At 49.9% G+C, this 23,473-nt stretch overlaps 1 pseudogene; it reads right to left on the bottom strand.

Annotated features, from left to right (window-relative positions):
- Positions 1-11,069: 11,069 nt before the first annotated feature.
- LOC144781598 (18S ribosomal RNA) lies at positions 11,070-12,300 on the bottom strand (annotated as a pseudogene).
- Positions 12,301-23,473: the final 11,173 nt, after the last annotated feature.

Genomic DNA, 23,473 nt, shown 5'->3' with positions numbered 1-23,473 from the left:
TTCTCAGAGGCTTTGGGATCGCTAGGACTAGACTACTGAACCTTTAGATTACAAGCAGGAGGCCTAGGGAGATCGGTGTGCACTCTTACGCGGGATGCAGAACAAAGTCTATGGAGGCTAGTAAATGCAAAGTTAGTGTTATCGGACGAATCCGACTAGGTAGAGCTGAAACGAAAAAGGATCTGGACACTTAGATAGCTAAGCTATGCTCGAGCACCGAAATGCTTAGGTTACCTAGCCCAGGGGCTGCGGCTGCATAGGTCTGAAAAGACGTCGGGAATCCTCGTTGCAGTCTATGGAGCCTGAAAGAAGAAGTTGCTGGCAGGCGACCAGTGAAGATGTTCGATGTGATCCAAGCCTGGATCGATGAAGATGGAGACCTGTAAGCAGAGGGGACCAAGTCCTGAATCACTAGCCAGTGATTAGGTGGGCACCAGGATGGCACCGGGCGAAGTCACCTCGACCAGGTGAGTGGGCGACGCTGGGCTCTGCAGTCTCTCGGACCAGGAGGCGTTGTCGGCGACCAGGATGGAGGTGCGAGCTGTCCCATGGTGTTATCTGCTGTCGACGTCGCTGGACCCAGGATTGGGGAAACAACTCTTGGCAAATGCAAGCCCAAGCGGTGGACTCAAAATGGTGTCTGGAGTGGACCAGGAGGGTCCGGGGTGCTCCTCTGTTGGAGGGGAGCCAGGGCCAGTCTGGAGCAACCAGACCAGCGGTGTTGTCGTCGTAGTTCGTCGTCAGAAGGGCCACTAGCCAACGGGCAAGTGTCCTGGACAACGCGGTGAGCAGCAAAGAGCAGAAGGGCCCCACGCAGATCTCGTGGATGCTGGGGGGCTGGACTTCGGTGCTGGAGCTGCTCGGGGTCGGGGCTTCTCAAACCCCAAAGCACTCACTCAAGGATCCCTCGGTGGTCGTGCTGGGCAAGCGTCGTGCAGTCTTGAAGATGGCCGGTCCCTCGAGGTCTCGTCACACCCACGAATCTCAGCTGGGCTGATGATGCAGGTAGAGGTCAGAGGTGCCAGGGAAGCCGGTTCTCGTCGAGCTGGGCAGTCTTGATCCGGAGGAGAGACTTACAGCAAACCGCGATGCTTGGTTGGTGCCTGCGGGTGCAGGGTGACTACTCCTTAGTCACAAGGGAGAAATCTTAGGAAGAAGTCTTGAGTTCCTTTCGTAGAAAGTAGTTTCAGGATTCAAAGATGATCTGATTTGGAAGGGGGCCTGCTCCTACCTTTATCCTGAGAAAAAGGGCTGGCATGCGACTAAGTCCTGCCCTATGGGTGGGACTAGGAGGGGGGTGGTTACACCCCTCTCCTTTGTCCGGTCTCTCCCCAGCTCAGAGGCTTTTGTGCCCCAGGAACTGGTTTGAGCCGGCATATGCACAGTGAGCACCGGGGTGCCACTTGCAGTCACCTTCCTCTGTAGCCCTGCCTACCTGGGATACACAAAACCCTGTCTGGGATGGTGCTGGCACCGCCCCTGACAGGAAACCCTTTGTCCAAGCACTCCTCGCTGGAAGGACTCCCAGCAGCAGGAGGTCAGACTTGTGTCTCGGTGGCAGCATCCATTTTGTGGAGCTGAGGCTATGTTCAACTTTAACCGGGGTTACAGGCTACCAACATGTCTTCTCCCTCTAGAGGGGTGGAATGCTACCCCCGTCGCCAGAACTGGCGAGGGGGTAGTATTCCAAAGCGTATGACACCTTACACGACATGTTTAGATATTGTCAGACCAAAGTTACCATAACCGCGAGGACTATAAGGCACTTAAGAGTATATGGTCTGATGCTATCATGGAAACGGCTAAGGGATAGATCCCGAAAGCAGCAGAAAGGCTCAGCTCATGCCAGAGCACTATCTCACACGATTCCAAGCACTCTGCCTCCAGGATTGTTAAGGCCTGCCATAGGAGTGACTGATAGGAGATCTGTGTGCCCATTTTAGGTTTAGATATAGGTATACTATATCTAAAGCAAAGGGTGATTACACCACCTTGCCCCAGCTGTCAAGCAGCTAGTTGTGTCAGTTTAGTTAGTCAGCCCAGGGGTGGCATAATACATGCTGCAGCCCCTGGGAGACTTCTGGGTGCACCTCTACCCTGGGTACAGGGATTTGGAGAGGGCCCAGTGCCAATTCAGTACCTGGGTACAATTTGGAATAGAGAGAACAGCTAGGCTGTGGGTCTGATTAGCAGGCCCACAGCCAGGGAAAGTTGTAAACCAGTGAAGCAAAAAGCAAATATCTGGGTGATCATAGGATTGCAGACCCTACTCTCCTACATGACCCCCCCAAAACTTTGGGACAATAAGCTAACCTTGACCAGGTGAGTCTTCTTGCTCTAAGTGGAAATACCTGGAGAGCCCATCAGCATTGCCATGATCCGTACCAGGTCTATGCTCCACTGTAAAATCCATCCCCTGTAGGGAAATGGACCACCTAAGTAGTTTGGGGTTTTCACCCTTCATCTGATTTAGCCATAAGAGGGGCTTATGGTCGGTCTGAATCTTAAAGTGAGTGCCAAACAAGTATGACCTCAACTTTTTCAGGGCCCACACCACAGCAAAGGCCTACCTCTCAATAGCTGACAAATTTTTCTCTCTGGGGGTCAGCCTCCTGCTAATAAAAGCAATGGGCTGGTCGTTACCATCAAAATTCAGCTGAGACAGAACAGCTCCCACACCCAACTCAGAAGCATCTGTTTGGACAATGAAGGTCTTGGAGTAGTCTGGACTCTTTAGGATAGGTGCTGTGCACATGGCCTGCTTTAGGTCATCAAATGCTTTCTGACAGCTTGCTGTCCACTGAACTTTCTTTGGCATCTTTTTACTTGTCAGGTCATTAAGTGGAGTCACAATGGACCCATAATTCTTGACAAATTTTCTATAGTAACCAGTCAGGCCCAAGAAAGCTCGAACCTGAGTTTGGGTGGTTGGAGGAGCCCAGTCCTTGATGGCCTGTATCTTGCTCTCCAATGGCTGAACCTGGCCTCCACCTACAAGGTGGCCCAGGTATACAACCTGTGCCTGCCCTATCTGGCACTTAGTGGCCTTGATAGTGAGACCTGCCTTTTGCAGTGCCTCTAACACTTTCCTCAGGTGGACCAGGTGATCCTCCCAGGTGGAGCTAAAGACAGCTATATCATCAAGATATGCTGCACAGAAGTCATCCAACCCAGTGAGAACTTGATTCACCAGCCTTTGGAAGGTGGCAGGTGCATTTTTCAAACCAAAGGGCATTACCACAAACTGATAATGCCCACCAGGGGTAGAAAATGCTGTCTTGGGTTTGGCTTCCTCAGCTAACCTGATTTGCCAATACCCAGCTGTCAGGTCAAATGTACTTAAGTAGTTGGCAGAAGCCAATCTATCTATAAGTTCATCTGCTCTTGGTATTGGGTGGGCATCAGTCTTAGTGACTGCATTGAGGCCTCTGTAGTCTACGCAAAACCTCATTTCTTTCTTACCACCCTGGGTATGAGGCTTTGGCACTAGAACTACTGGACTAGCCCAAGGGCTATCTGAGCGCTCAATGACTCCCAGCTCCAACATTTTCTGCACTTCTGTTTTGATGCAGTCTCTGACATGATCAGGCTGTCTTTAGATTTTACTCTTGACAGGCAGACTGTCTCCAGTGTCAACCTCATGGGTACACCAATTAGTTTGACTGGGTGTCAGAGAGAACATATGTCTAAAGGATTGCAGAACCTGTCTACAATCCTGTTGCTGATGCTCAGAGAGGCTGCCACAAAAGACAACACAATCTACTGATCCATCATCAGGATTCTGAGTGAGCAGGTCTGGGAGAGGGTCACTCTCTTCCTCCTGTCCCTCATCTGTGGCCATGAGCAAGCCCATGTCCTTCCTGTCGACATATGCCTTGAGCCTGTTTACATGGAGCACCCTGAGGGGGCTCCTGGGAGTTCCAAGGTCCACCAGGTAGGTGACCTCTCCCTTTTGCTCAATGATTGTGTGGGGCCCAGACCATTTGTCTTTGAGTGCTGCTGGGGCCACTGGCTCCAGCACCCACACCTTCTGTCCAGGCTTGTACAGAGTCAGGACAGCCTTTTGGTCATGCCAAGCTTTTTGGAGTTCTTGGCTTGCCTCAAGGTTTTTAGATGCCTTTTCCATGCACTCAGCCATCCTGGAGCGGAGACCAAGTAGATAGTCCACAATGTTTGTTCCAGGCTTTTTGAGAGGTCTCTCCCATCCTTCCTTTACCAAACAAAGGGGTCCTCTTACAGGATGCCCAAACCGAAGTTCAAAAGGGCTGTAGCCAACCCCCTTCTGTGGGACCTCTCTGTAAGCAAACAAGAGGCAGGGTATCAGGACATCCCATCTCCTCCTGAGAGGTTCAGGTAGTCCATGAATCATCCCTTTGAGGGTCCTGTTGAATCTCTCAACAAGCCCATTGCACTGTGGGTGATAGGGTGTGGTGAACTTGTAGTTGACACCACATTCCTTCCACATTGCAGTCAGATATCCTGACATGAAGTTTGCACCTCTGTCAGAGACGACCTCCTTAGGGAACCCCACTCTGGAGAACACTCCAATTAGGGCTCTTGCCACAACAGGTGCTGTAGTGGTCCTAAGGGGTATAGCTTCAGGATACCTGGTGGCATGATCCACTACCACCAGTATAAACTTGTGCCCTGATGCTGTCTGGGGTTCCATTGGACCAACAATGTCAATCCCCACTCTCTCAAAGGGTATCCCCACCACAGGTAGTGGTATGAGGGGGGCCTTTGTGATGCCACTTGACTTACCACTGGCTTGGCAAGTGACACAGGAGCGACAAAACTCCTTGGTATCTTCATTCATGTGGGGCCAGTGAAAGTGTGTGACAAGCCTGTCCCACGTCTTGTTCTGGCCTAAGTGACCTGCAAGGGGAATTTCATGGGCCAAGGTAAGAAGGAAACCTCTCCGAGACAAGGGGATGACCAGCCTCCTGGTTGCACCAGGCTTGGGGTCTCTTGACTCAGAGTACAGGAGTCCATCATCCCAGTATACCTTGTGGGTACCTGTGGCATTCCCTGCAGCCTCAGTAGCAGCCTGCTGTCTGAGGGGTTCAAGTGAGGGGCTGTCCAACTGTGCCTTTCCCAGGTCTTCCCTGGAGGGTCCCCCTGAGCCCAGAAACTCAACCTGATCAGGTTCAAGCTCTTTAGGCTCAGTTTCCCTCAGTTCTTTGAGATCAGCCTCCTCAGAGACTTGATCCACAACCTGGGGCAAGGGGGAAGGCAATGCCTTATCCCTACTGCTCCTCTTCTTGGAAGGTGTCTGGTCCATTGTTCCAGGATCCAGCACCTGTTCAGTGGGGCATCTTTTGGCCTGTGACCTAGTCACAGCAAGGACATGGGCTGGCAAGCCTAACATTTCCATGTGAGTCCTCTGCTCCACTTCTGACCATAGGGATGTCTCCAAATCATTTCCCAACAGACATTCTACTGGGAGGTCTGAACTAACCACAACCTTCTTTGTGCCACTTACCCCTCCCCAGGAGAAATCAACAACTGCCATACTATGATTGGTAGTGACGTTGCTGGCATTGGTCACCAGGTAGTCTGCACCTGGCATGATCTGTCAGGGAACACAAAGTTAGGTGTCACCATTGTGACACTGGCACAAGTTTCCCTGTAGGCCTGAGCCATTTTTCCATTAGTTAAAGGTGTCTGCCTGTATTTGCCCAAAGTATTGGGACTTGCATCAGGGGATATATCCACATCCCCTGTACAGACAAGGACAGCCTGAGTGAGTGTGCCAACTAAGTTGTCAGACCCCTCAGTTCCCAAGGTTAACCCAACTATTCCCTTGGGAGGTGCACTACCACTACTGACTGTACTAGGGGGTGCAGTTGCCTTAGGGGCTGTAGTGGTAGGAGTTTGCCCTCCTCTCTTGGTGCACTCACTAAACCAGTGAGACTTACTTTTACAGTATTGGCACCACCTTTTTGACTGGCCTTCTTGAGTCTTCTTTTTCTGCTGTGAAGCCTGACCCCCACCCTCTTTGGTTTGTTGGGGACCTGTTGAAGACTTCTGGTCATTTTGTGCATTCTTGTTACTACCCTTTTGGTCTGCTTTCTTCTGACCACCCTGGTTCTGAGTCTGGTTCTGCTTGACCCTTGTTCTGACCCATCTGTCTGCCTTCTTTCCCAATTCTTGGGGAGAGGTCAGATCTGAGTCAGCAAGGTGCTGATGCAACAACTGGTTCTGACAGTTATTTAAAATCTGCTCTCTCATGATCAGATTGTACAACCCTGTATAATCAGTAACCTTACTGCCCAGCAACCAGCCTTCCAAAGCCTTAGTGGCACAATCCACAAAGTCAGACCAATCCTGAGACTGAATTTTCTGGGTATCCCTGAACAGCAACCTGTACTGCTCAGTGGTTAGGCCAAACCCATCAACCAGTGTATTCTTCAGGACTTGGTAATTGTTAGCATCCTCAACTCTAGTAGTGAGGAGCTTATCTCTACCTTTGCCTTCAAAGGAGAGCCACAGTATAGCTGCCCACTGACTTTGGGGGATGCACTGGACAGTGCAGGCCCTCTCCAAAGCAGGCATCCATTTGTGGATGTCATCCCCTTGTTTAAAGGGGGGCACTATCTTACTCAGGTGTTTAGTGTCTAAACTCCTTTCTTTATCTCTAGGGGTATTGCTGCCACCAGTGGGGACTACCCCACTCATTTGCTGCTCTCTAGCAAAGGCAAGCTTCTCTTTGGCCAGGGCAAGTTCTTCCCTTTCAATCCTTAGATTAGCCTGTTTCATCCTTGCTTCATGCTCTCTTCTCTGAGGGGAAGTCAATCTCCTCTGGGGAGAAATCCTTCTCCTCTGAGAAGAGGCATTAGAGTGCAGAGATCTATTGGAGTCCCTAGAAGGAGATCTATCTCTTCTAACTCCAAGGTTAGGCCTCATTAGGGTCAGTACTGGGGGTCCCCCAGATCCTTCCCTAAGTAGGTCTAAGTTGGCCCTAGTAAGTCTGCTGACTAGCTCAGGCCTGTTGTCTGCCTCATCCCCAGAGAGTTCCTCTTCTTCCTCCTCCTCAACTGCATTTTCAGTGTCAAGGAGGTCTGGATCACCAAGGGTACCCTCTAAGGCTGGCATACTCCCATCTGTATGAGAAGCTTTCCTAGCATCATATGTCTCTAAGAGACCTAACAGAAAGGGAGTGGTAGGGTTAGATCCCTGTTTCAATTTCCTGGAGGTACACAATTGTCTCAACTCCTGGAAACTGAGAGCTGCATATCTTGAGATGACCTGTGGATGGCCACTAGCCACTAGGGGAGTCTCTGAAGACTCTCCATGGGTAGACATGCTTCTAGTGTGGTGTAAGTGATGCACCTACCTACACTATGGGTTTACCTACTGATCCCTTGCTAGAGTTGTAGTTTAGGGTGTGCTAAGCCCTATTGAACTACAACAGCTGGTTCAGTAGAACTCAGAGTATTCTAAGCTAAGTTATATGTACCTTGGTACTTATGTGATCTTTCAAATGATATTCTTAGGATACGTGTGGTAAAACAACAGCAAGCTCAAATCCCAACCGCTGCTCACCAATGTGAGAAGTTGGCCTGATATGCAGTGCTCACTATTCTAGTGATCACTATGTATCAGTCCAAACGACCCTTATTGATGATTGGTTGTAAGTCAACCTGATAGACCAGATATCCTAGTAGCATGGACAAGAGCAGTCTTTAGGCTAAACTCTAGAGGGCGTGTTAAGCCAGCTGTTTTACCATCACATTTACCCCTTGAACACCAAGTGAAAGGACACCACACAAGTTGTTATGAAAATAAAAGTATATTTATTTATAACAGTACTAGCCTGAACTCTTTATGAGTCAGGGAGCTAAGCACAATACAAAACTCTTAAAGAAATACTTAAAGTCGCACAATTTACACAAATGCCCGAGGGGCACGAAAAACCATATACTACAAAAGTGGAATGCGAATTACTAGCAGGTAAGTAACTATTCTCAGAGGCTTTGGAATCGCTAGGACTAGACTACTGAACCTTTAGATTACAAGCAGGAGGCCTAGGGAGATCGGGTGCAGAGTGTGCACTCTCACACGGGATGCGGAACAAAGTCTATGGAGGCTAGTAAATGCAAAGTTAGTGTTATCGGACGAATCCGACTAGGTAGAGCTGAAACGAAAAAGGATCTGGACACTTAGATAGCTAAGCTATGCTGGAGCACCGAAATGCTTAGGTTACCTAGCCCAGGGGCTGTGGCTGCATAGGTCTGAAAAGACGTCGGGAATCCTCGTTGCAGTCTATGGAGCCTGAAAGAAGAAGTTGCTGGCAGGCGACCAGTGAAGATGTTCGATGTGATCCAAGCCTGGATCGATGAAGATGGAGACCTGTAAGCAGAGGGGACCAAGTCCTGAATCACTAGCCAGTGATTAGGTGGGCACCAGGATGGCACCGGGCGAAGTCACCTCGACCAGGTGAGTGGGCGACGCTGGGCTCTGCAGTCTCTCGGACCAGGAGGCGTTGTCGGCGACCAGGATGGAGGTGCGAGCTGTCCCACGGTATTATCTGCTGTCGACGTCGCTGGACCCAGGATTGGGGCAACAACTCTTGGCAAATGCAAGCCCACGCGGTGGACTCAAAATGGCGTCTGGAGTGGACCAGGAGGGTCCGGGGTGCTCCTCTGTTGGAGGGGAGCCAGGGCCAGTCTGGAGCAACCAGACCAGCGGTGTTGTCATCGTAGTTCGTCATCAGAAGGGCCACTAGCCAACGGGCAAGTGTCCTGGACAACGCGGTGAGCAGCAAAGAGCAGAAGGGCCCCACGCAGATCTCGTGGATGCTGGGGGGCTGGACTTCGGTGCTGGAGCTGCTCAGGGTCGGGGCTTCTCAAACCCCAAAGCACTCACTCAAGGATCCCTCGGTGGTCGTGCTGGGCAAGCGTCGTGCAGTCTTGAAGATGGCCGGTCCCTCGAGGTCTCGTCACACCCACGAATCTCAGCTGGGCTGATGATGCAGGTAGAGGTCAGAGGTGCCAGGGAAGCTGGTTCTCGTCGAGCTGGGCAGTCTTGATCCGGAGGAGAGACTTACAGCAAACCGCGATGCTTGGTTGGTGCCTGCGGGTGCAGGGTGACTACTCCTTAGTCACAAGGGAGAAATCTTAGGAAGAAGTCTTGAGTTCCTTTCGTAGAAAGTAGTTTCAGGATTCAAAGATGATCTGATTTGGAAGGGGGCCTGCTCCTACCTTTATCCTGAGAAAAGGGGCTGGCACGCGACTAAGTCCTGCCCTATGGGTGGGACTAGGAGGGGGGTGGTTACACCCCTCTCCTTTGTCCGGTCTCTCCCCAGCTCAGGGGCTGGTGTGCCCCAGGAACTGGTTTGAGCCGACATATGCACAGTGAGCACCGGGGTGCCACTTGCAGTCACCTTCCTCTATAGCCCTGCCTACCTGGGATACACAAAACCCTGTCTGGGATGGTGCTGGCACCGCCCCTGACAGGAAACCCTTTGTCCAAGCACTCCTCGCTGGAAGGACTCCCAGCAGCAGGAGGTCAGACTTGTGTCTCGGTAGCAGCATCCATTTTGTGGAGCTGAGGCTATGTTCAACTTTAACCGGGGTTACAGGCTACCAACATGTCTTCTCCCTCTAGAGGGGTGGAATGCTACCCCCGTCGCCAGAACTGGCGAGGGGGTAGTATTCCAAAGCGTATGACACCTTACACGACATGTTTAGATATTGTCAGACCAAAGTTACCATAACCGCGAAGATTATAAGGCACTTAAGAGTATATGGTCTGACGCTATTATGGAAACGGCTAAGGGATAGATCCCGAAAGCCGCAGACAGGCTCAGCTCATACCAGAGCACTATCTCACACGATTCCAAGCACTCTGCCTCCAGGATTGTTAAGGCCTGCCATAGGAGTGACTGATAGGAGATCTGTGTGCCCATTTTAGGTTTAGATATAGGTATACTATATCTAAAGCAAAGGGTGATTACACCACCTTGCCCCAGCTGTCAAGCAGCTAGTTGTGTCAGTTTAGTTAGTCAGCCCAGGGGTGGCATAATACATGCTGCAGCCCCTGGGAGACTTCTGGGTGCACCTCTGCCCTGGGTACAGGGACTTGGAGAGGGCCCAGTGCCAATTCAGTACCTGGGTACAATTTGGAATAGAGAGAACAGCTAGGCTGTGGGTCTGATTAGCAGGCCCACAGCCAGGGAAAGTCGTAAACCAGTGAAGCAAAAAGCAAAAATCTGGGTGATCATAGGATTGCAGACCCTACTCTCCTACACTCCACACCCCGCCCGGCGGGCGGGAGAGGAAGGGGGCTCCCGGTGCGACGGGAGCAGGCTGCCCCATGGCCGCCGGTCCCTCCCAGGGTAACCGGGAGGGACCGCACGAGTCTTTTCCAACCCCTCGGCCCGGCCGCATGGGACCGGGTCGAACCGGGTACCTGGCAACGAGGGAGGGTTGCTCCACCTGCACGTCGGCCGTCCGCCGCTGGGCGGCCCCGAGCCGTGCCCGCGGGCTGGCGATCGATCCCACCCCACCCTTTGCCCGGGTCGGAGGCGCCAGAAGGGAAGAGCCAGGCAGTTCCCCCCTTATCCAGCACGCCTCCCACCGAGGGGAGCGGGGGTCCCCTCGCAGGCCCTCGACCCCTTCTCTTCCGGGCCACCCTGCCGCGCTGGAAGGGCGCCTCCTCGGCCGCCCGGACTCCCGGTCAGGACCGGGGACTCGGGCACGGGAGGGCCGAGCCGGCGCCAGGACCTTTCGCGGGGAGGGTTACGGTACCAGCCCGGGGATGCACTGCCAGTTCGGTGTCCGTGCCGGGTAAACTTGGGTTCCGCCTCGCAGAGGGACAGGGACGGGGGACGCCCCCCGCGCCCCAATCCCTCGTGCGTGTGTCGGTCGGGCCCTCCTTGCCCCGGGGGGGAAGAGGCCCGCCAAAGTCCTGGTCCTAAAACCCCAGCGCCCCGATGTGGCAGCGGACCGCACCCCAGGCCGGGGCACGCCGGGGCTGGGCCAGGCCCTGTGCCTAGGGTGCTTGCTTGCAGGAGGCGGCCGAGGGCTTCGGGCTGGCACCGTCGGTCACTCGGGCCGCTCCACCGTTAATGATCCTTCCGCAGGTTCACCTACGGAAACCTTGTTACGACTTTTACTTCCTCTAGATAGTCAAGTTTGATTGTCTTCTCGGCGCTCTGCCAGGGCCGTTGCCGACCCCGGCGGGGCCGATCCGAGGACCTCACTAAACCATCCGCGTAGCGACGGGCGGTGTGTACAAAGGGCAGGGACTTAATCAACGCGAGCTTATGACCCGCACTTACTGGGAATTCCTCGTTCATGGGAAATAATTGCAATCCCCAATCCCTATCACGAACGGGGTTCAGCGGGTTACCCGCACCTGTCGGCGAAGGGTAGACACACGCTGATCTGTTCAGTGTAGCGCGCGTGCAGCCTCGGACATCTAAGGGCATCACAGACCTGTTATTGCTCGATCTCGTGTGGCTGAACGCCACTTGTCCCTCTAAGAAGTTGGACGCCGACCGCTGGGGATCGCGTAACTAGTTAGCATGGAGGAGTCTCGTTCGTTATCGGAATTAACCAGACAAATCGCTCCACCAACTAAGAACGGCCATGCACCACCACCCACAGAATCGAGAAAGAGCTATCAATCTGTCAATCCTTTCCGTGTCCGGGCCGGGTGAGGTTTCCCGTGTTGAGTCAAATTAAGCCACAGGCTCCACTCCTGGTGGTGCCCTTCCATCAATTCCTTTAAGTTTTAGCTTTGCCCTCCAATGGATCCTCGTTAAAGGATTTAAAGTGTACTCATTCCAATTACAGGGCCTCGAAAGAGTCCTGTCTTGTTATTTTTCGTCACTACCTCCCCGAGTCGGGAGTGGGTAATTTGCGCGCCTGCTGCCTTCCTTGGATGTGGTAGCCGTTTCTCAGGCTCCCTCTCCGGAATAAAACCCTGATTCCCCGTTACCCGTGGTAGGCACAGAAAGTACCATTGAAAGTTGATAGGGCAGACATCCAAATGTATCGTCGCCGTCACGGGGACGTGCGATCGGCCCGAGGTTATCTAGAGTCACCAAAGCGGCCGGGCGAGCCCGGATTGGTCTTGGTCTGATAAATGCACGCATCACGGGAGGTCAGCGCTCGTCGGCATGTATTAGCTCTAGAATTACCACAGTTATCCAAGTAACAGATGGAGCGATCAAAGGAACCATAACTGATTTAATGAGCCATTCGCAGTTTCACTGTACCGGCCGTGTGTACTTACACGTGCATGGCTTAATCTTTGAGACAAGCATATGCTAGTGGCAGGATCAACCAGGTAGCCGCACCTGACGACGGGGTGGGGAGCCGCGTTGCCCATCTCCCCGACCGGCCACCTTTGCGCGCCCCTCAGTTTCTCTCGGGAGCCTGTCCGGGCGGGCGGGAGGGACTCGCCGGAGGGGTGCGGAGAGGGTGCGGTCGCATGGGCACCGGCAGGCCCAGCCGTCTCCCCCGGGAGGGAGAGGCGGGCCGAGGCGCAGCCTGAGCGAGACGCAGGGGTGCCGGAGCCTGGTGGTGGCGGCACCCCTCGGAACGGTCGTTCCGAGCTGCTGTGGAAACGTGCTGGGCAGGGAGGGGTGACGGTGTGGCGCGCGGGGCCCGACGGACCTGCTGGGCAGCAGCATCCGAGGGCCTAGCGCCAACCGACCCCACCTGCTCGGGTCGGATCACTGGGGGCCACGAGCTGCCGGGGCCGCTCGGCCTTCGCTCTGCTGGGTTCAAAGGGGCCTCCCGCCAGGCGGCAGGCCCTCGAGTCGGACGGTCCATGCGGGGTGGAAGCTCCTTGCTTGAAACAACAGCCGAGGTTGGCCAAGCAGTCCATCCCTAAACGGACCGAGAGTGCCCAATCGATCAGAGAGTACAGCCGGGAAAAAGTCTCCTGGCATCCCCGGACCTCACGGAGCCTGCCTATTTGAAACTAGAATAGCAATATATTATTGTTAAATATATTTTTCAGAAATTGCGTTGGGTGCGCACAGGTTGCGAGTCGGCTGCGCGAATCCCTTGTGACTTCAAAAGAAAGACTTTTATTGGTTTAGAGGTTTTTGATTCTAGAACTTGAAGGACCCCACCCATTTTTTTCATTCTTTCAAGACCATCTCAGAAGACACACCTTTTGTCTTTTGGATCTCTTCTTTGATCTTTTTGGTGTTTTTTGTACTATGAAAAAATGGCAGCTGGAAATCCAACACATCAGCTTTCATCAGAAGAAGAAGAAGATTTGGAGTAACCCATCAAAGTGCGGTATGAAAGTATCGCGTTAGCTTTTTTCACTATACCACCTGGTGAAAAAAAGAGTGAATTCCAGGAAGGTGATATGACCATTTGTGAAAAAATATTGTCACGATGGTCTGATAAAAAATATTCTTGCGAGACGTCTTCTATGCTCAAGCATTTGCAGACAATGCACCCTCGACGTCTCGCAGGGGAACAACTGCGTCGTCAACAGCAAAAAGATTCAACTGATGTGAACACTGCTGGACCCAGTACCTCTTTAGCTGGCCCAACAACTGCTGCAACCAACATCTAACCTGACTTAGCTCGAGTGCATAATAATAATAATAATAATCTTTATTGCATGATTAATTTAAATCTTTGCAATTAGGCAATAAAAACAAGAAGGAGAAAAGTACATGAATAAAGCCTTTAAAAAAGCAATTTTAAAAAAACATTTAGAAAAGTTAAAAAAGTGAAAGAAGAACCATGCGGGTGGTACAGTACTATGCATTAGAGAAGAAGGTTTTTCACGATCAATTGTGCCTTTGGTTCTCAAAGGAAAATAGTCTTGAAGAGGCGGAAGCCATTCGCAATAAGTCACATTTAATTGCTAACCGCTGGGTTTAGGGCCGTGTTGACTAATTTCATAAAGCACACTAGCCTGCATGCTAGTTGGATGTCTTCTCCCTTAAAGCTCATCAACAGAGCTTGTCTACGAGTTCGCACACGTCTCTGATTCCAAAGCTGTGTTAGTAAGCTCTTTCGGATGCTATCTAGAGCTTTGCAGCTACACAGCAGGTGTATAACGTCGTCCTTTGCATTTTCGCAAAGCCTGCATTTGGGATTGCAGTCCAGGCGCATCCAGGGGGGAAGATGTGGTTGAGATGGTATTACCCCCATCCTTAACCGCAAAAAGTCTTCCTTTGCCCTCCTTGAAAAGCCGGTACTAAGGTATGGCTGTGGTGAGGCGCTGATGTTGCCTTGAATCACGAACCACCCATGAGACCTCTTGGTTAGTGCTGTTTTGTCCTCTTCCAAGGAAATTGTTTTCACAGATTTATTGACAAGACGCTTGAAGCAATTGTGTGTACAACTCGAGTCCCAAAGTTCTCTTAGCACAAGGGAATTTATGGCTGCTTGGAGGTAGACCATTGCAAGGGAGTCCTTGTTTGTTTCCAATTCTTTCCAAAGATGGGCATTCAGAGAGTCTGTATCCGTATTCTTTACTTTGTGCCAGCATTTTACATATGCACCTTTGCGTGCGATTTGCTGCTTGTGTAGGCCAAACTCGAGCCTTAGCTGTGCTGGGGAAGTGTATGGAGGAAGCGCGAATAATATTCGCAATGTTTTGCTGACCATGTTGTCTAAGATGGTCTCATCCTTCCCTCTCATACATTCACTGCCATATGTAATTGACGGCAGCAATTTCGCACAAAATATGTCTAGCAAGGGGATTACATTTGGGCCCGCTATTTTATTTTTGATGTTTTTTAATGCAATGGCCAATGAGATCCCTCTGTTCCTTATTGATGTTTGTTGTTGCTTGAAGGAGACATTTGAGTCAAAAATTATGCCCAGATACTTGTATTCTTGGACTATTTCCATTTTTTTGTCTTGGAGAGACCATTGGAAAGCATGCCTTTTTGATTTTTGATTTAGAACCATCACCTTTGATTTTTCTGTGTTTACGCTTAGCCCATTCTTTTCGGCAAATTTGCTCGTGGTGTTAATGAGGTGTTGCAGGCCTACTGGTGTTTGGCTGATTAATAACAGATCGTCTGCGTATAGTAGGTTGGACAGCGTAAAACCCCCTAACTTTGGGGCATGGTGGTTGCAGTTATCCAGATCTTTGGAGAGGTCGGACATAAAAAGGTTGAACAGGGTCGGTGCGAGGACGCACCCCTGTTTCAACCCTTTTGTAGTTGGTATTTCTTTTGACAGACAGTTGCCGGCCCCCAGTTTTACTTGGATCCAGGTATCTGAATGTAGTAACATCAAAAGTTTCAGCAATTTGGGGTCAACTCCCCACCTTGAAAGTTTTGCCCACAGTTTTCCTCTGTCAACGCTGTCAAATGCAGCGGAAAAATCGATGTAACACACATATAGAGGTTTTTTATGTTTGATTGTAGCATCAGTCATCAGGGAAAGGGCTAAAATATTTGTTGTGGTCCCCATATTTTTTTGAAAACCGGTTTGATTAATGGGAATTAATTTTTTGCTTGATGCCCATGCAGTTAATTCTTCCAATAGAAGCCCCGAAAAGTATTTAGCGTCTATATCAATAAGGGCTATGAGCCTATAGTTCTTTGCCTCGTTCTTATTGCCCTTTTTGTAAATTGGGGCAATTATTGAACCCCTCCAGGAGGATGGGAGTTGTTCGGCCCTCCAGATTTCTTCAAAAAGAGGGAGCAATTGATCGGCCCAATAAGTTGGATCTTGCTTATAGAGGATGGGTGGAATTCCATTTGGGCCTGGAGCTCCCTCCTTCCGGCCTTTCGCGATTCGACCCTTCAGCTGGACTGTTGAACCTGGGAAGTTGGACTCCTCAACTAAGGGTTTTGAAACCGCTTGACAAAATTTAGGGCTTTGTTGGTTTTTGCATGGGCCTTCATCGTTAAAGTGATTAAACAGAAAATTTGCCCAGGTGTCTTCAGTGATGTGAGAGTTCACACCATGGGCATTCGGATTCTGTATTTTATTGATGGTTTTCCAGAATCTTGCGCTGTTGTTGTTTTTTGAATCATATAGCAGTTTCGAGTGGAGAAATGTAGAAAGACATAATTTGTTGGTGAGCATTCAGTGAATGCTATACTGGTTGCCATTCAGAACCACAAGTGTTAATTTTGTTTTATTTCTTTGTTCATGCAATGCGTTTTAATTGTACATTTTTTCAATGCTTTTCTTGTTGGTTCAATTTTTTTCATTTTTAACAAAAAAACACCCAAGTAATTTACAAAAGAGTTGAAAAAATAAAAAAATAAAAAAAGTAAAAAATATGTTTCTTTTCAGAACCACCTATTTGGTTTAAACAAGAAAAAAATTGTAAGTGTTGTATGAATTGTGGTAAGTGGAATATATGGAGAAGTGTATGGGTAGTGCATATATGATAGAATGAGTGCATGGGTAATTCTGGGGTGATTGCAAGAGTGCAAGAGTAATGTCTGGATAGTTGCAGGAGTGCAAGGGTAGTAGTGCGTGAGTGATTCCATGAGTGGAGAGGTAATGTGTGGGCGATTGGCGGAGTGCATGGGTAATGTCTGAGTGATTGCATGACTGCAAGAGTAGTGCCTGGGTGATTGGAGGAGTGTAAGGGTAGTGGGTGCTGATTGTGTAAGTGCATGGGTTACGTCAGGGTGACTGCATGAGTGCAGAGCTAATGTGTGCGTGATTGGAGTAGGGCATGGGTAATGCCTGAGTGATTTTATGAGTGTATGGGTTATGCCTGGGTGATTGCATGTGTGCAAGGGTTATGCCTGGGTGATTGGATGAGTGCAAAGGTAAGGTGTAAGTGATTAGCTGAGTGCATGGGTAATGCCTTAATGATTGCATGAGTGCAAGGGTAGTGCCTGGCTGATTGCATAAGTGCATAGGTAATGCCTAAGTGATTGAATGAGTGCAAGGGTTATGCCTCAGTGATTGCATGAGTGCAAGGGTTATGTCTGGGTGATTGCATGAGTGCAGAGATAATGTGTGGGTGATTGAGGACTGCATGCATAATACCTGAGTGATTGCATGAGTACAAGGGTAGTGCCTGAGTAATTGAAGGAGTGCATGGGTAATGCCTGAGTGATTCTATAACTGAAAGGGTAGTGCCTGGGTGATTGGAGGAGTACAAGGATAGTGCAAGGTGATTTTATAAGTGCATGGGTAGTGGCTGGGTGATTGGTCGAGTGCATGGCTACTGGCTGGGCTGGGTAATTGGAGGAGTGCATGGGTAGTGTCTAGGTGATTGGAGGAGTGCATGGGTAGTGCATGGATGTTTGGATGAGTGCATGAGTAGTGCCTGGGATATTGCATGAGTGCATGAGTAGTGCCTGGGTGATTGGAGGAGTGCATTGGTAATGCCTGGGTGATATTGTAAGTGTAAGGGTATTGCTTGTGTAATTTTGTAAGTGCATGGGTAATGCCTGGGTGATTGGATTAGTGCATAGGCAGTGCCTGGGTTATTGCATGAGTGAATGAGTAGTGCCTGGGTCATTGGAGGAGTGGTTTGGGAATACCTGGGTGATTTTGCAAGTGCATGTGTATTGCTTGGGTGATTGCATGAGTGTAGAGGTAATGTATTGGTGATTGGAAGAGTGCATGGGTAATGCCTGAGTGATTGCATGAGTGTATGGGTAATGCCTCTGTGATTGCATGATTGCATGAGTGCATGGGTAGTGCCTGAGTGATTGGAGGAGTGTATAGGTAGTGCCTGAGTGATTGAAGAAGTGAATGGGTAGTACGTGTGTGATTACATGAGTGCAAGGGTAGTGCCTAGTTGATTGGAAGAGTGCAAGAGTAGTGTGTGTTGATTTAATAAGTGTATGGCTAGTGACAGGGTGATTGGTGAAGTGCATGGGTACCCTGCTGGGTAATTGGAGGAGTGCATGGGTAGTGCCTGGGTAATTGGATGAGTGCATGGGTAGTGCCTGGGTAATTGGATGAGTGCATGGGTAGTGCCCGGGTTATTGTATAAGTGCATGGAGAGTACCTAGGGAATTGCATGAGTGCATAAGTAGTGCCTGTGTGATTGGAGGGGTGCATGGGTAATGTCTGTGTGATTGCATAAGTGTATGGGTAGTGCCTGGGTGATTGGAGGAGTGCATGGGTACTGCCTCAGTGATTGAAGGAGTGCATGACTAAGGCCTGGGTGATTGCATGAATGCAGAGGTAATGTCTGGGTGAATGGAGGAGTACATGGGTAGCGCCTGAGTGATTAGACAAATGCATAGGTAGTTCCTCTGTGCATGGGTAGTCCCTGGCCTATTGGAGGAGTGTATGGATAGTGCCTGGATAAGTGGAGAAGTACAAGGGTGGTGCCTGGGTTATTCCATGAGTGCTTAGGTAGTGCATGTGTGATTGCATGAGTACATGGGTAGTGGCTGGGTGTTTGGAGGAGTGCATTGGTAGTGCCTGGGTTATTGCATGAGTGCATAGGTAGTGCCTGGGTGATTGGAGGAGTGCAAGGGTAGTGCCTGGGTTATTGCATGAGTGCATAGTGCCTAAGTGATTGCATGAGTGCTGGAGTAGTGCATAGATGATTGGAAGACTGCATGGGTAGTGCTTGGTTGATTTCATGAATGCTGCAGAAGTGCCTGAGCACATGTATGTATGTATTGGCAGTGCTTAGTGATTGAATACGTGCATGGGCAATACCTGGGAGACTGCATGAATGCAGGAGTAATGTCTGGGTGAATAAGGAGTGCATGGGCAGTGCCTGAGTCATTAACCCCTCCCATGCTCATGACGAGCTGAGGTCGCCATGAGCCACGGTGACGGGGGGTCATGACGCTCACAACGCTCGCACGCGGGGCTAATTCCCCCACTGTTCTGAACGTTCCACAGAAACGGATGTGGCTGTGACAAACTCAGCTCGTCATGAGCACACGGCCACCGTGGCTCATGATGAGCTGAGCTCATCATGAGCACCGGGGCGCTGTGCGCGCCCCCGCCACCCAGCACAGCGGGGGAATTAGCCCAGCAGGCAAGGGGTCAACTGAGTGTATAGATAGTGCCTTGGGGATTTTATAAGTGCATAGGCAGTGCCTAGGTGTTATTGGAAGAGTGCATGGATAGTGCTGGAGTACTGCGTGGATGATTGGGAGACTGCATGGGTAGTGCTTGGTTGATTCCATGACTGCTGCAGAAGTGCCTGAGCACATGTATGACTGCAATAAGGTCCTCTTGTGTCCCGAGGACCTCAGTACTAAAGTGAACTTCACCCCCCAAACAGCAATGCGTCAGGAGGCGTGTTTGCATAGTGGTGTTAAAAGGGGGCGTGGCCATGGACCATTCTCAGCACTCCAGCCCCTACCCCCAACTCAGATGCATCTGTTTGGACAGTGAATTCCTTGTAGTAGTAAGGACTTTGCAGAGTTGGTGCAGTGCACATGGCCTGCTTCAGGTCATCAAATGCCTTTTGACAGCTGACTGTCCACTGAACTTTCTTAGGCATTCTTTTTGAAGTTAAGTCATTCAGGGGTGCCACAATGGATCCATACCACTTGACAAATCTTCTGTAGTAACCAGTCAGGCCCAAGAAAGCTCTGACCTGAGTCTGACTAGTTGGAACAACCCAGTCCACGATGGTCTGGGTTTTGCTCTGTAATGGTTGAACCTGGCCTCTACCTACAAGGTGGCCCAGGTACACAACCTGACTCTGCCCTATCTGGCACTTAGTAGCCTTGATAGTTAGGCCTGCTTTCTGCAGGTCCGCCAAAATATTTCTCAGGTGGACCAGGTGATCCTCCCAGGTGGAGCTAAAGACAGCAATATCATCTAGATATGCTGCACTATAGTCTTCCAGGCCTGTTAGGACATTGTTCACCAACCTTTCAAAAGTGGCAGGTGCATTCTTCATACCAAAGGGCATTACAACAAATTGATAGTGCCCACTAGGGGTTGAAAATGCTGTCTTTGGATTTGCATCATCAGCTAATCTGATCTGCCAGTAGCCAGCTTTAATATCAAATGGGCTCAGAAACTTGGCTGAGGCCAAAGTATCTATGAGCTCATCTGCTCTTGGGATTTGATGGGCATCAGTCCTACTGACTGCATTGAGACCCCTGTAGTCTACACAAAAAATCATCTCTCGTTTACCACCCTGGGTGTGAGGTTTAGGTACCAAGACCACTGGACTAGCCCAAGGGCTATCTGAGGTTCAATAACTCCCAAATCCAACATCTTCTGGACATCTGTCCTGATACAGTCCCTGACATGGTCAGGTTGCCTGTAAATCTGATTTATAACAGGCAGACTGGCCCCAGTGTCCACTTCATGAGTGCACCAGGTGGTCTGACTTTGAGTCAGTGAGAACATGTTCCTATACTGATTGAGTACCTTTCTACAAACAGCTTGTTGTTGAGCAGTGAGGCTGCCTGCCAAGGCTACACCATCAACTGGCCCATCAGCAGGGTTCTGTGAGAGCAGGTCAGGGAGTGGATCACTCTCTTCCTCCTGTCCCTCATCAGTAGCCATGACCAAGACCATGTCTGCCCTATCAACATAAGGTTTCAGTCTGTTGATGTAGAGCACCCTATGGGGGCACCTATGAGTTCTGAAGTCTACCAAACAGGTAACCTCTCCCTTCTGTTCAACAATAGAGTGGGGATCACTCCACTTGTTTTGGAGAGCTGCTGGGGCCACAGGCTCCAACACCCACACTTTCTGTCCTGGCTGGTAAACAGTCAGCACAGCTTTTTGATCATGCCAGGCTTTCTGTAATTTCTGGCTAGCCTGAAGGTTTTTAGATGCCTTTTTTCATGTATTCAGCCATCCTGGAGCAGAGACCAAGTACACAGTCCACTATGTCCTGTTTAGGGGATTTGAGAGGTAACCCCATCCCTCCTTCACCAGACACAATGGTCCTCTTACAGGATGCCCAAACAGAAGTTCAATAGGGCTGTAACCAACCCCCTTTTGAGGAACCTTCCTGTATGCAAACAAAAGGCAGGGCATTAGGATGTCCCACCTCCGCCTAAACTTTTCTGGGAGACCCTTGATCATACCCTTTAAGGTTTTGTTGAATCTTTCAACTAAACCATTGCATTGTGGGTGATAGGGTGTGGTGAATTTGTAATTCACTCCACACTCCTTCCACATTGCAGTCAAGTAACTGGACATAAAATGTCCACCTCTGTCAGAAACTACCTCCTTAGGGAAACCCACTCTTGAGAACACTCCCAAGAGGGCTCTTGCCACCACAGGTGCTGTAGTGGTCCTAAGGGGAATTGCCTCTGGGTACCTAGTGGCATGGTCCACCACCACCCGGATAAATCTGCGCCCAGATGCTGTCTGAGGATCCATGGGACCAACAATGTCAATCCCTACCCTCTCAAAGGGAACCTCCACCACAAGTAGTGATATCAGGGGGCCTTTTTGTATCACCTGCTTTGCCACTGGCTTTACAGGTGACACAAGAGCGACAAAACTCCTTTGTGTCTTCAGAAATGTGGGGCCAATGAAAGTGAGGGACAATCCTGTCCCAAGTCTTGTTTTGGCCCAGGTTACCTGTTAGAGGAATATCATGGGCTAGTGTCAAAAGGAATCCCCTGAATTTCAAAGGTATAACCAACTTCCTGGCTGCACCAGGCTTGGGGTTTCTAATCCCTGAGTACAGAAGTCCATCATCCCAATAAATCTTATGGGTGCCACTAGTACTCCCAGCAGCCTCAGCAGCAGCCTGCTGTCTGAGGGGCTCAAGAGAAGGGCAGCTCAGCTACTCCTGACTCAGATCTGCCCTGGAAGGGCCCCCTGTCCCCTATAACTCAACCTGATCAGGCTCAAGCTCATCTGGGACAGTTCCTTCTTCAGGACTACAATCATCTCCCTCAAGAGACTGATCTGCATTCTGAGTCAGGGGGAAAGGCACTGCCTTAACCCTACTGCTCCTTTTCTTGGAAGGCACCTGGTCCATTATTCCATAATCCAGGGCCTTTTCAGCGTTAGACATTTTTGCCTGTGACCTAGTCACAGCAAACACATGTGCAGAGATACCTAACATTTCTGCATGGGTCCTGAGCTCCACTACAGCCCAACCTGAAGTCTCTAGATCATTGCCAAGCACGCATTCTACAGGGAGGTCTACCTTCTTGAGACCAGTTACCCCTCCCCAGGAGAAATTAACAACTGCCAGGGCATGGTTGGTCCTGACATTGCTAGCATTAGTAACTTGGTAGGTTTCCCAAAGTATGAGTTGCTCTGGAGCCACAAGGTCTTGTGTCACCATTGGGACACTTGCCCCTGTGTCCCTGTAGGCCATAGCTTCTTTTCCATTTATCAAAGGCTGTTGTCTGTTTTTGCCCAAGTTACTGGGACTCACAAAGGAGGACATATCCATGCCTCCATCACAGATCAGCACAGCCTGAGTTGGAACTCTGACTAGGCCAGAGTCCATCTCAGAACCCAGGGTTAACCCTGCTACACCCTTATTCTGATTTCCAATACCTGGAGCTGAACTAGGAGGACCAGTTGCCTTAGGGGCAATGCTGGCTGGAGTTGAATCATTGGACTTATTACAGTCACTAGTCCAATGGCTGTTCTGTTTACAGACATTACAAAATGGTTTCTTTTGGTCTATCTTTTTGGATGATTGTGAATCCCCACCATTAGAAGATTGGCGAGGGGCTTGTGAAGATTTCTGGTCTTACCCTTCTCCCCACCCTTATTAGGATCTTACTTCTTCTGGTCACCACCTTGGTTCTGTACCTTCTGCTTCACCCTTGTTCTGTCTCATTTGTCTGCCTTCTTTCCCAATTCTTGGGGAGAGGTCAGATCAGAGTCTACCAGGTGCTGATGCAACAGCTGATTCTGACAGTTATTAAGTATCTGCTCCCTCATAATCAAGTTGTACAATCCTGTATAGTCACACACCTCACTGCCAAGTAACCAGCCCTCCAGAGCTTTAGTAGCACAATCAACAAAGTCAACCCAGTCCTGAGTCTGAGCCTTTTGGGTATCTCTGAACTTTATTCTATATTCTATTAGAGGACAGAAGAATCTCCCTTGGGGTCAAGGACTGACTCCCCTGTTCAAACAGGCACCAACAAAGCATTTGCCGGTCTGCATCTCCGAAGCTCCGGCTGGACTCCGACGTAATTGCAGCCCAGGAAGAGGATTCTGTAAACAATGGGCTCAATACAATTGATGAGTGGAATAGCACCATTGCTATCTGACTCTACTCTCCTGTCTTCTCCTGTCCTCCTTACCGGTCCTAGTTCTCACCTTGCACTGTCCCAATAGTGTAATTTACACACTTCTCCTTATGTACAGACAGACTATTGGTTTTTGAACTGTACTGCTTTCTTACTGAGACATTGTCATTACTGATTCAATCGTCCAAACCATTCGAATTTTACCTACGCCATGTTTTTAATGTTCATAATGATACCTGTTTGCATGTTTCATCATTAACTGTTCCCCTAACTGTACTGACATGCTTTTCCTCATGCATATGTATTAGAGCAGTCCACAAAGACCAGACTTGTTATTCTCTTTGAATCTACTGTTTTCACCTATTCACTTTACCAACTTCACGC

Source organism: Lissotriton helveticus, chromosome 1_1 (assembly GCF_964261635.1).
Source record: "Lissotriton helveticus chromosome 1_1, aLisHel1.1, whole genome shotgun sequence".
NCBI lineage: Eukaryota > Metazoa > Chordata > Amphibia > Caudata > Salamandridae > Lissotriton > Lissotriton helveticus.
Note: the sequence above shows the minus strand (reverse complement) of the source record. Positions and strands in the feature narration are given on the sequence as shown.